This window comes from Montipora capricornis, chromosome 11 (assembly GCF_036669925.1).
Source record: "Montipora capricornis isolate CH-2021 chromosome 11, ASM3666992v2, whole genome shotgun sequence".
In the NCBI taxonomy this organism is placed as follows: domain Eukaryota; kingdom Metazoa; phylum Cnidaria; class Anthozoa; order Scleractinia; family Acroporidae; genus Montipora; species Montipora capricornis.
In genome coordinates this window covers 40,267,086-40,279,585 of record NC_090893.1, presented here as the reverse complement: position 1 = coordinate 40,279,585, position 12,500 = coordinate 40,267,086, and the positions used below count along the sequence as shown (strand labels likewise).

General features: G+C 36.6%; 2 protein-coding genes and 1 long non-coding RNA gene across 5 annotated transcripts in view; 1 reads left to right on the top strand and 2 right to left on the bottom strand.

Moving 5' to 3' along the window:
- The window catches only part of LOC138024267 (single-stranded DNA-binding protein 3-like), a 699,715-nt gene that overhangs the window by 217,912 nt on the left and 469,303 nt on the right, over nucleotides 1-12,500 (top strand). The window lies entirely within an intron of this gene.
- Nucleotides 1-12,500, bottom strand: part of LOC138024274 (uncharacterized) — an 847,896-nt gene that overhangs the window by 789,462 nt on the left and 45,934 nt on the right. The gene's annotated exons all lie outside the window — the stretch shown is intronic.
- LOC138024299 (uncharacterized) lies at nucleotides 647-12,284 on the bottom strand. Its single transcript, XR_011126966.1, has 3 exons — nucleotides 12,133-12,284; nucleotides 2,111-2,375; nucleotides 647-1,131 (listed from the first exon to the last, which is right to left on the bottom strand). It is a non-coding gene; the product is annotated as an uncharacterized lncRNA (long non-coding RNA).

The window sequence follows — 12,500 nt, the reverse complement described above, 5'->3', positions numbered from 1 at the left end:
TTTCATTTACCCAAAAGTGTTATTGAATTTAATTGCAGCAGAAACATTGCTTATTCCGATGAATATCATCCCAGTTGAGAAAGCCACGTACCAGGATGCTTTTTTGACAGTCGAATTTCGTACAAATAATCGTAGTCAATGTAAAAAAGGTTAAGTTTTAAAATTTGGTCAAAAATTTCAGTTTTGGTATATTGTACCGTTAACAGCGCTAAAGGGTGAAGGAATTACTGTAGTTGTGCCATTTTGTTTTGAATTTCAAGTTACTCATTCGTTATTTCAAAAATAGCGATTCAAACGAGCAACATTTTGGAGTCGTTTTCACTCGCTCACAAGGCTCCATACCGAAAAAGTCGCCGTCCAGGTAAAATAATTATCGAAACAAATTAAAACGTATTTTTCTAAAAATGGTTTTCGTAGTACTTTGTTGTGACAAAGTTTGGCAGTTTTCGATTTTTTTATCTTGCACGGTCTTAGGTGAAAATTGCTGAGAGGCGCTCTTAATACTTGTTTAATTTTTTTTTTTTTTAATTCTTCTACGCCATCGACTTGAGGGATCCTGTGAGATTTTGAAGCCATGATAAATGCAGGCTAGAACACACAAATGCAACATAAAGCTCTGTAAGCTCCATGAAAGAACATCACACGAAATCTTATCACATTCTTCAGTATATTGACCAGTTAAATTTTACTAACTTCAACTTCACTAACATGCTACATTATCAATTCAGGCCTAATAGATTGCTTCAGCAAAATTATTTTTGTGTTGAATAGGCACACAGTAATGTTTAGCAAAAGTTTGCCCAAGTACCATACCCCTGTGCGAAGTATAACCATTAAAGGTACTGCTGCCTGTTCATGTGACGCTGCTGAAGATGAAGCACTTCGTGTACTATGTGTACTAAATCTAGTGGAGTCAATACCAGCTAGTTTAAGCATAGACATTATCCAGCGCCTAGGAGTTCTAACACTGCATAAAATAGTATATACGGGTGTCCGTGGTGCGGGGTTCCACTGTATTATCAATCTACCATCGCAAGTCCAGTTTAGCTGATGTACGCGATCAGTTCCATTTTTGCATCAAAATCACCGAGGTTTTGTTTCAAGACATCAAGTTTTTCATTGTCAAGGGTTCTATAGCACAAAAAAACACATTTTTTCACCAGGGACACTGTTAAGCATAAGACCAACAAGTCTTGCAGCCTTTCTGATGGAGGGATGCTGGGTATTGAGGAGCTCTAAGCACACCTCCCTCAGGCAGTTAGCCTTGTCTGGTGTCAGATTAGCTGTCGTTTTCTTAGAATTAGTGACATCGCCTTGTGGGGAGGAAAACTGACTTGTTTGGTTTAATAATAAAGCTTGCAAGACCGAAGAAGTGTTTTTAACATTTTCCCAGCATTCCTGCTTGTAGACTCCTTGTAGAAAAGAGTCATCGATGTGAGGGGGAGGGGGAGGGGGGGAACTTCGTACCCTTTGTGCTTTATGTTAGCATACACAGGCTTTAACAGCTTAGTGAATAACCGTGGGCAGCAGGCAACCCCATTGGGGAAGCAAGTATTTTGAAAGAGTTTGCCCTTCGACTTAAAAACGTAAATATTTGTGGTGCTCTGGAGTTATAGGTACCGAGTAGTAAGCGTCTTTTAAATTTATTGATGCCATTAAACAGTTAGGCTTCACAAGTTTAATAACTGACTGAATGTTTTCCATTTTGAAATGGTGATACTGCACATTCTCATTGAATTCGTTACGATTAAGAATCAGTCTGTAAGTACCATCCTGTTTTGGGTCGAATAAACATAGGGGAGATAAATTCCCCCTGTGCAATGACTCGTCTCCTCAGGGACTTCTTTTCGCAAAGAGCTTAAAAATGTCAGCATTGATAATATTATCTTCCCCGCCATTAAACGTTTGAATTCGCACAGTATTACGGTTACATGAAGCCTCTAGTCCAAATTAAATGTGGCAATGCTGCACTGTGTCAAGGATAAAGGGGACAAAGGTCCGCTTCCTCCAGTTGTGCAAAAACTCTTTCAATCTACCTGCTTTAAAATGAGCAGTGCTTATCGGGGCAAAACTTTCCACCTTAAAAAAATATCAAGGGTGAGTGTCTCACCTCATCCCAGGTTTGCATATCTGCTGGAGGTGCGGTTAAGTCTTTGACTCCTTGTTCTTCCCTCCCGCTTTTGTGGCTTCTGATATGGGTTGCTGTAGGTGCTTTCCTAAAAATGGACGCTGTGAATAGCCACCACTGTTGAAGTGGCGCTGTTTGGAGAATGAATTCTGCTGCACCATAGCCTTTCGTACGACTTTATTGGTTTTCTCTATGTCCTCTAGTCGCTTTGATGTCTCAACACCAAGGAGGAATTGGTTTATGGGAACTGATGAAGAGAAGAGTAACATGTATATAATCCTCATTCAAGTCAGGCTTCATACACTCTCTGCGGCGAGCATTTATTTCACAGTTGGCGAAGCTCATTTTTCGACTGAATCCATGCCATCATTGATAACAACATCAAGATCTTTCTGCGTGGCATCTATACCATAACCAGATGATTTAGTCATGTCTAGCAGCTTGGCTTTCAGGTTCAATGCCCTGTCTAGCGTTTTTGCTAGAATTGTGACTGACTTGACAACTTTAGTCTGGGCAACTTGAGCCCTAGAGACCGGGTCTGTAGTCTGAACATTTGCCAAATGAGCTCATATACTTTAGTTCTAACTAGGGAAGTACAGTTAGCGGGTCGGATTTTAAGACCCAACTTCTCCTCAAGTTTTTTCTCAGGCTTGTCCGTTTTGAACATCAAATGATTAATCATTTGAGATAACTGTTCATCAATGCCTGGATCAACCTTCTCCAGCATTTGCATTTTTTTTCTGCTATGGATTTAAGCACTTTCTGTTTACTAATGGTCTCACCAGAGCTTGAAGTCGATCGCGCCCTTTTACTGGGCGGCTCGTTAGCAGTAGTGCTACCTCCTTCATTCTCTGTGGCATGGTCAGAGTGAGAGAGAACACCACATTCCTCGTCGTCTGCGTTCCAGACGTCCGGCTGTGTCAGTGTTTGCTCTAACTGATCAGTCTCAGATCGATTCCGAAAGCATATCTCCGAATTTTTGAAAATCGCTCTCGTCACTGGGTTGTCACGCCGTTTATTTCACTGAGACATTCGGAGAATGTACGGCCAGGCTATTGTTTTCATCACAATGAGTCTCATGATTAGTGCAGTACTTTCAGTATTCTTATGAATAGTATTCAGTATTCTTATGAATAGTGCAGTATTTTCAGTATTCACTGAGAACTTCTCTGGTCTTACTGCTGGTCTTTGCAGTTCTGAGTTGTTGTAGTCTTGACCATTTTCATTTAGGTCGTAAATGTGCTGCAACGAGCACGCGGTAAACTTACTCGGTGAATATTTTCACTTTTTCCCCAAAAGTGGGGCTCATTTAAGTGCTTCTACGAAGCAATGATAGTTCTAGACAGTCATTGTAAAGGTAAAAAAGCCAAGAAAAATACTTCGATTTTTCTGCTGTCCTCGAGATACAATCACGCGTGCCGCAATGAAATACGCATGCGCTCTGCAATCTCACACGATTCCTTAAGCCGATGACGTAGAAGAATCGTCAGCCAGTGTGAGAGCATGGCTGCACTTGACAAAAGTCAACTTTTTGCGTCAATTCAACGCCGCGCGAGTGGCTTTAATTCTAAAGGTTACAGGGTGGCTTAACTGCAGCCACGATTTTGTCGCGAAAATTTCAACTCTCGCGACATTACAAAAATGTTTTGAGAGTTGAAATCATCGCGAAGAAAGGAGTCAGATAATCGAACATCTGTCACGTCAATCAGTTCAAGTGTGACTAAACTAATAGTCCTACGAACTAATTGTCCTACGATTTTCATTTCGCACTAGCAACGCGACAAATTAGTGCGTGTAACCGCGGCTCCCGGAAACAAAAATGACAGCTTTTTGCGTCATTTCTGGAAGGCAAACAATGCTTGACTTCAGCGGCTTAGTCTCTTGGAAAATCTGTAGAAAGAGTCACAGCAAGCTTATTGTGGACATTAGCAAGAACGGCCAGCGTTGTTTGTTCCATTCTGCCATCTGGCATGCTATGGTGAAATCGGTCTCGGGTTCTTTCGAAAAAATGGCGCATTCGTGCAACTAAGAGTCATCAATAACGGCTTTGCATCCTACTGGTTCGAGCTTGCAATGCAAGAGGCGTCAGACAAGGGTGCCCCTTATCGGGGCAACTATTTGTTCTTGCAGTTGAAATATTGTCCACCTCAATAAGGGCTAGCAAAGCCATAGAGGGCATTCAAGTTCGCAACGAAGAAATTAAACTATCCCAATACGCTGATGACACCACAGCTTTCTGCAGGGATGAATCTTCGCTTGGAAATTTCCTGGATTTATTTGGGCTTTACGGTAATGTGGCTTGGAAAAATGCAAACAGAAAGGACACTCCTTTTGGAATCAATTGGCCTCAAAGACCTATTCGTGCATAAGGAACTTTTTCTTTTAAGTCTAAGCTTTGTGAAGACGAAACTTTTTGTCCAAAAATAATCAAATTACAGAAACTGTTAAATATATGGTCTGAACGTGACCTATCGCTGTATGGCAAAATAACAATTGCTAAAAACTTGGGTTGCATTTCCACAACACCACATGTGATAGTCGCAGTCAATAAAGTGGTCTCTGATTTTGTCTGGAATGGCAAGAAATCGAAAATAAAAAATACACACTAATTGGTCCAATGAATGGACGCGGTTTGGACTACCCAGAATATGAGATTATTTCAAAATCACTTCAAAGTGCTTGGATTAAAAGAATGTATGAGGGCTTAGAAAAATCAGTAGATGATAATTCCTTCCTTTTATTTAGAAAAGTGTGGTGGTCTATTCATTTTTGAGTGCAATTGTGATGTAGCTCTTTTAATACACAACAGTGTGCCAGGATTTTACATAGACGTTCTAAAAGCTTGGGCAGAAGCCAGGCAGAAGTTTAAAACAAAAGATTAGAATAGTCCTAGACATATTATCTTGTGGTATAACAAAGATATTACCATTGCTGGTAAATCAGTTTTCTGGAAAGACTGGCACACTGCTGGCATTGAACGAATTAAAGACCTCCTAGATGACAATAACATATTTCTAAGCTTTAACCAGTTTTTGCAGAAAAACTGGTCTTAGTCCCCCATTTACCCAATTCTATGGGCTTATATCAGCAATGTCAAGCAAATGGAAGCAAGCTTTACGGTCTGTTCATACTGTTAATCAACTGATTGAAACGTCTACAAATTTACAATTTAGTAAATACACTTGTAGAGCAATTACAAATGCATTAATAGGAAGAACGTTCCAGGAACTTGTGGCCAGTACAAGGTTGTGTACGTTGGGCGTGGATTCAACCATTCTTAAAGCAAAATTTATCTTTTAGTATAACAAAAGAAACAAAATTAAAAATCCTTCAGAACAAAATAATTCATAAAATCCTAAGGCATGGTAGTTTACTACATAAGATGAAGATCACAGACTCACCACTTTGTAAGCGCTGCAGTGCAGTAGAAACACTGCCTCATATGTTACTCTGTTGTGATGTAATTCACCATTTTTGGCTTAAAGCGGTTGAGTGGTGGAATCAACGGAGTGGTGACAATTATTCTCTTCACTATTACATTTTACTAGGGAAAATATATATCTTTTTGCAAAGACTCGAGTTTAAAGCCCTTAACTTATTTCAGTTCTTGGATCTTGTCAAGAACAAGATCCTTGTTTTGAGAGCGATTTTTCAGTCTAAAGGTCAAAAAGAAAAATTTTATTCGGTTTGGAAACCTTTACTCAGTTTAATATAAGTTCTCTATATGTTGTCAGCGTAGCTTATGCAGGCTTGTGTGTAGGTTAGTGAATGTAGTAGTATGTAGCTGTATGTAAAAAAAAATATATTAAAAAAAAGAGTCATTTGAGGTATTTGGAGACAATTTTGACAATGAATGGTGTGGCCAGTTTTCACACGGTACTGAGACTAATCAAGAGATCGCCTGTCTCTACAAGTCATCTTAAAACAAGTCATGAAAAATCTAAGCTGCGGTGATTTAAAATTTCTGTCGAGGTATCTCTGTATCTGTTCATTTTGAGGGATACTTTCAGTGCAGCAACATGTACGTTAATAGGAGGGTTGAAACTAACAACACTGTATCATGTTACAGAATGAATGCGAGCATATGAAAATAATTACAGCTAACAAGGTGCTGCAATAATATCAAGAACTCTCTCCAGAAACTCTGTGTGTTGACTTAGGTCAATTTTCGCTGGGTATGTGGCCTCTCAGAACCCCTACCCATTATAGTCTATTTTATGGCCAATTATAGACCCCATTTAAGTCACTTTTGGGTAAATTTAATTTTAGCGACCTCAACTTAGTCACTTCCTGCTCTTTTTCCTACTTTCCCAACCACGACAAAACCATCGACAAAAACATCAAGAATACAAAAGACATTGCTATTTTTAAGCGGACACTTTTTAATAATACATGTATGTTCTATACGAAGTAATTTTGGATATATTTTGAATGATTTTGAATATATTTTGATTTTAATTAAATTACTGTAAATAAGTTTTCTTCTTTTTTTAACATTGTGACTGAAAAGCCCTGTTGAAGAGAGTCGCAATAAAGTATGTATGTATGTATGTAAAACCGCGGTAATTCAGCCAACGCCAAAATATATTTTTTTCTCAAAAAAATTTTTAAAGTTAGGGGGGAAAAAATACATCATTTTAAAGCTAAGAAAATAAGCTTTCGAACAGCATATAACTGATTTACAGACAACTGAAACATTTTATATAAGCGAAAGTTGAACGAAAAATTTAAGAAAAATAACAGTAAAATATGTTTTCCAGGCAAACTTTGGTCATTTTAGCATTGATTACAAATTTTTGGATGCAAAACTAAAATTTTCTGCAATTTATCTGCTTTGTAGGACATAAATTCGACCGAAACCTTATGAGGCACGAATATTTTTGGATTTTTAGGAATAATCGGATTAGCGATCAATGCGTAATGTGATAACGGTCAGTGTAAAATGCAGTCTGCAGACCAGGGGTAAAATGCAGACTGAGGTTGAAATGTAACTGAAAAAGCCCAAACCCTTTAGAAATTCTAACAGTTAAGCCAAAATATTGTTTTATGCCTAATTGGGCCTAAGGTTAGCATTTCTAAAGGGTTTGACCTTTTTTAAGAGTTACATTATAACCTCAGTCAGCATTTTCCCCTGGTCTGCAGTCTGCGTTTTACACTGACCGAATGTGATAATGCGATCAAAGTGTCAAGTTTGCGACCCGTTGCTAACGGCAACGGGAGCGATCGCATTACGAATAATTAACCTCCCAGGTGGTAATCTTATTAAGATCTTAGTAAGATTGTTAATAAGATTCTTACTAAGATCTTATCTTACTTCTTATTTAAGATTCTTGCAAGATTCTTACAAGATTCATACAAGAATCTTACAAGAATCTTACAAGATTCTTACAAGATTCTTACAAGATCTTACCAAGAACTTACCAAGTTTCTTGTAAGATCTTACAAGATCTTACCAATATTTTTGTAAGATCTTACAGGATCTTACCACGATTCTTGTAAGATCTTACAAGACCTTACCAAGATTCTCACAAGATCTTAATATGAGATCTTATCAAGATGTTTCTCATATTCTGCTAAAAAACATTACCAAAATAGAAACAGTAGAAAAAAACTTTAGAATAACAATCATTTTATTATAACAGAAATCCTATTTTTATTACAAAGCAATGAACTATGTATACAACTTTGAAATTGAAAACAAGGACACTACTACATTGTTCCCGAGTAAAAGTAAAGCTTGATGCACCTCTTGGCAACATAATAATGGTACTCCAAATTTTCATTAATGGAAAAAAATTACCACTTATTTTACTAAAAAAAATGAAGGTAAGATAAAATATTATTTGAAAGAGACTACTTCAAATGCATAATTCAAAAAGCTGCAACATATTATTGTTACCCTTGTAGAACCAGACACTACGTGTAATCTACTATGTAAATCCTATGTAACAACCATACACGTACATGTATGTAAATGGTATGTTATGATACACATATGTAACTTCGATATAGAGGCCTTATTAAAAACCTATGTTATACATATGCCTCATCTATATATTTTGAAAGGAAATGCCATGTTTTAGCTAGTCAGATGGAACCTTTACATAGCATATGTAAAGGCTATGTTATGGGACCGTTTTTTGTGTCCAAAAAGAAAAATAGTTTCAACATAGTCTCTACATTGATTCGAAACAGAAAATACACAACACATAATAGTGTATACATAGTTACATATAACACTTACATAGTGATAACATAGGGTGTAAATAGGCTACAAGTAGCCTCTACATAGCTGTAAAAAACTGGAAATAGGACAAACATAAATGTTTCATAGCATTTACATTATAGTCTAAATAGAATCTGAAATTGAGGGTCCATAGCAAAAATTGCATGTACATAGCACTTACATAGAAATACTATAGGATGTAAATAGGCTTTGACTAGCCTCTAAACATTTATAGAATAGTATTGTAATAGGAATAATCAATTACACATCTCATGCCTAGGGCTTGCATTTGAACAAGGTCAGAAAAATCAAGAAAAATAGCTTGAACTCACTGAGAAAGAGAAGTACTAGTGCACACATGGAACACAAGAAACAAGGTTATCATATCCTGCTCCTGTAAAATAATATTCCAGCAAATCAGAAATGTGCTGGAAACTACAAAAAATCCATTGTAGTCAAGCTATCAACAGTTATTACCATAGCTCACAGACAAAAAAATAGACTACAGATTTCAAAGCAGTTACATTTTTTTATTGCATGAACCTATACATTTAACTCATGCCAAAATCTTTGGATTGGTTTCTTGTTTTAAATTTAAAAACAAAAAAGCTTTAAAACATTTCAGATAAGCCACAGAACTATAACAAGTCTGCAAGGAGAGATCCCCAAATACATCAAACCATAACTGGTTGAGGAGGCAGAATTGGCTGCTAAGCATTTTTGTCTGCTGTAAAGGACCTTTCCCTGGTGTCCCATCAAATAATTTTTTCAGATGTGTCTCTTTATACTCTTTCATGGCAACTAAAAAAAATACAGTACATATACTTTAATCACTGATTATTACAATTAAAGTGTATGAAGAGTAGACTCATAAATTTGGGTCTCTACTTACAAACGTCCATAATAGCTTTCTCAGGCATTTTCTGCATTGATTACAATAGTTAAAGTTTTTTAGCATTTTTACGAGAAGGAATCAGTTGTCAATCGTACACATGTAACTTGCCGTATGAGAACTTTTTTTCCAAATCATTCCCTTCACCATTTGATCTAACTTCATTATTCTTGTTAAAGCTTTACCAATTTTTACAGAGCTATAGCATTTAAGCCAAATTGAGTCTCCTTGCTTTACAAATTGACTCGAAGGTGTGAAAATGTGAATTCTTCATGCATATAAATCGTTCCTCATTTTGAAGACAATAAGCCATCAAATCAAATGTTTTTTCGCTTAAAGTTAATGCTTACCTCTTTACTTGAGTTGTTGTAAGCATTTCCTAGCATTTAAAGAGTAAAATTAACAAAAAAATCGTCACCACAAAAGCGTGTCAGATCGTAGGTACAAACGTTTTGAATAAAACCGCCCCAAACCTGGAAGACCTGGACTGGTTACCGCTGACTGCTGACTAAAACGAAAAGGACTCACTAGTTTCCAGTCCGGTCTCCACGTGTTATCCAAGATGGCGGAGGATGACAATCTTTCTACGGATTTATTTTAAATGAGAAAGATTCGAAAGATACTCACTCAGGAGTTCATTGAAAGGATTAAGTGCTGACTTGGAGTGCGTAATGTGTAATTTTCAAGAGTAATACATCATGTTCCTTTTGGAATAAGGCCGATTATTAGACTCAGACAGCATCAAACAAGGTAATCCGTTGATTTGTATTTCTCACAATCTATTGAATATATCAGAATAAAAGCTTTCTTTTTCACTTCTCTGTGTACAGAGTGATTTTTTGGGGGTATCCTGCATGAGCTCTTTCATTACAAGAAGCTGTCCAAGTTTCAGAACATTCTTGATTCTCCATTTAATGTTCAGCCCAACTCAGATCACCTGGTTTCCTACAGGATGACCAAAGATTATGTCATCTTCCATAGCACAATGTATCCAAGAAAGGGAAATTCATGTAGCTACCTCGTGGAGTTCAATTCAAATGGGATGACTGTATATGGAAAAGTAGTTTGTTACATTGTATGTAAAAATGTGGCATATGCATTACTTGAAGAACACAAGAAAACTGGCAGAAATTGTCTGCCAAGATCTACCTTTACCTCAAGATCCAGTTTTAAAGGATATTGCGGAGAGAAATTTAATAGGTGAACATTACCTTGAAGTTGAAGAAGATGGTGAACTATTAATCGTCAGTTGTCATCAAATTGTAAATAGATGTCTTTTTGTCAAAACAAGGGAAGCTAGAGGTTTCATAGCAGTGCTAGATACTCCATATGATCATGATTAGACTTCAGAACTGATTAGACTGCCTTGGTGTGTAAGTTAAATAACTATAGCAATGTTAATCAATTTCCCTTAGCAGCCCACTGAAGAAATTTAATAAGCTAAGAATACGGGTTGTTACATTTCGCTGACCCCTAGTCAATGGACTACCCAAATGGACTACCCTAAAAATGCTATTCGAACGAGTACTGTTGATCTACTTGCAAGCAGCATCTCAAATAGTGCTTACTTAAGCCTCAACACCCATTTTAAACAGCATTGTTCAACGGTATTTAATTCTAAGCACCCATTTTAAAAAGGTTAGCTTACATGAAGTAATCCGCCATCACAACAATAATCGAAAGGTTTGAGATGCTGCTTACACATGGATCAACAGTACTCATTCGATATAGTATTTTCAGGGTAGTCCATGGACTGGGGTCGGCGAAATGTACCAACCCCTCAGAATACACTGAATCTCAAATTTGAAAATTGAAGTTCAAATGCACTAGGTCTGTATGAAAAAGCTATTTTAACCGAGAGGTTTTTTTTCCTTGCATTCTCCGGTTTTCCCCTTCCATAAAAAAAACAATATTTCAATTGATTTGCTCTGCTTTCAGTTGATTTGCAGTCTCCCCAATTATAGTAGAGCCCTCATGCTCAAATAAATAGCCTTAAGCCTCAAATAAAGTGATTGTTATTATAAGTATTACTATTTACCATTTAAAGATATTTAAAGATTGAAATATCATTGAATGCTAACTTTTTTGACAAGATCTTGTAAGATTGTCTTAACATTGTTTTTAATAGATGTTAGAGTGTTGATACCTAATAATTTTTCTGAGATCTTGTAATTTTTTGTATCAATAGAATGCTGCAAACTGACTTTTGATGACAAGATCTTGTAAGATTTCTTTAAGATCTTACAAGATTTTATCAAGATCTTTTAAGATCTTAAAATGCTACGCACTGACTAAATTTGACAAGATCTTGTAAGATTTATTTTAAGATCTTACAAGATTTTTATTAAGATCTTTTAAGGTCTTGGTAAGTTGGATACTGATTTTTTTTCTGATAAGATCTTGTAAGATTCTCTTAAGATATTACAAGGTATTTTGTAAGATCTTAGAATGTTGAATATTGATTTTCTTGGATAACATCTTGTAAAATCCTCTCAAGATCTTAAAAGATTTTTACTAAGATTTATTAGGATCTTAATCTTAATAAGAATCTTACAAGATCTTAATAAGATTTCCACCTGGGTTCTGTTTTCCATAAACCACCCAAATAACCGGTTTTTCGACGGAAAATTCATCCCAGAGGATAAAACTATTCACTGGACATGTAATAAAGGTAAATATGTTCGAGCGAAAGCGAAAACAAGCGAACATTTTGAGGGAAAACACAATTATGTGAGATCAAAGGAACATGAAAGCACGCCCTTGTTGTAGCTAAGTGTATTTTCACAATAAACTTTTATTGTATTGTATTGTATTGTATTGTATTGTATTGTATTTTATTGTATGTGGTGAAGACACGCAATTGTATCGCTACGAAAATAATCTTACCCTTTCAGCAATTTTAACGCTTGAAATCCCATCCAATGAACCACAATCCTTTTCTTTATCCCTTCCGAAGCCCGTAGTGTAATTTTTTGGCTGAAACACTTTAGTAAAATCGCTCCCGATAGGTTGGAAATTTCACCTTCGCATCGGCTCAAATTGCCTGAGTCGCAAAGTCCGTCATGTAGGCGTCATGAAAGCTAGAAAGCCGAGATTTTCAGGGAAACTGGGGCTATTTCTTCCCAAGAAACACGCCAAATTTCGGATTGTCCTAAAACTAGGAATCCGGAATCCGGAATCAGGTTAGGGTTAGGGTCATTGTTTTACCAATACAGAGAGTAAAAACTATCCTAAACATTGATAAAAGCCAACCT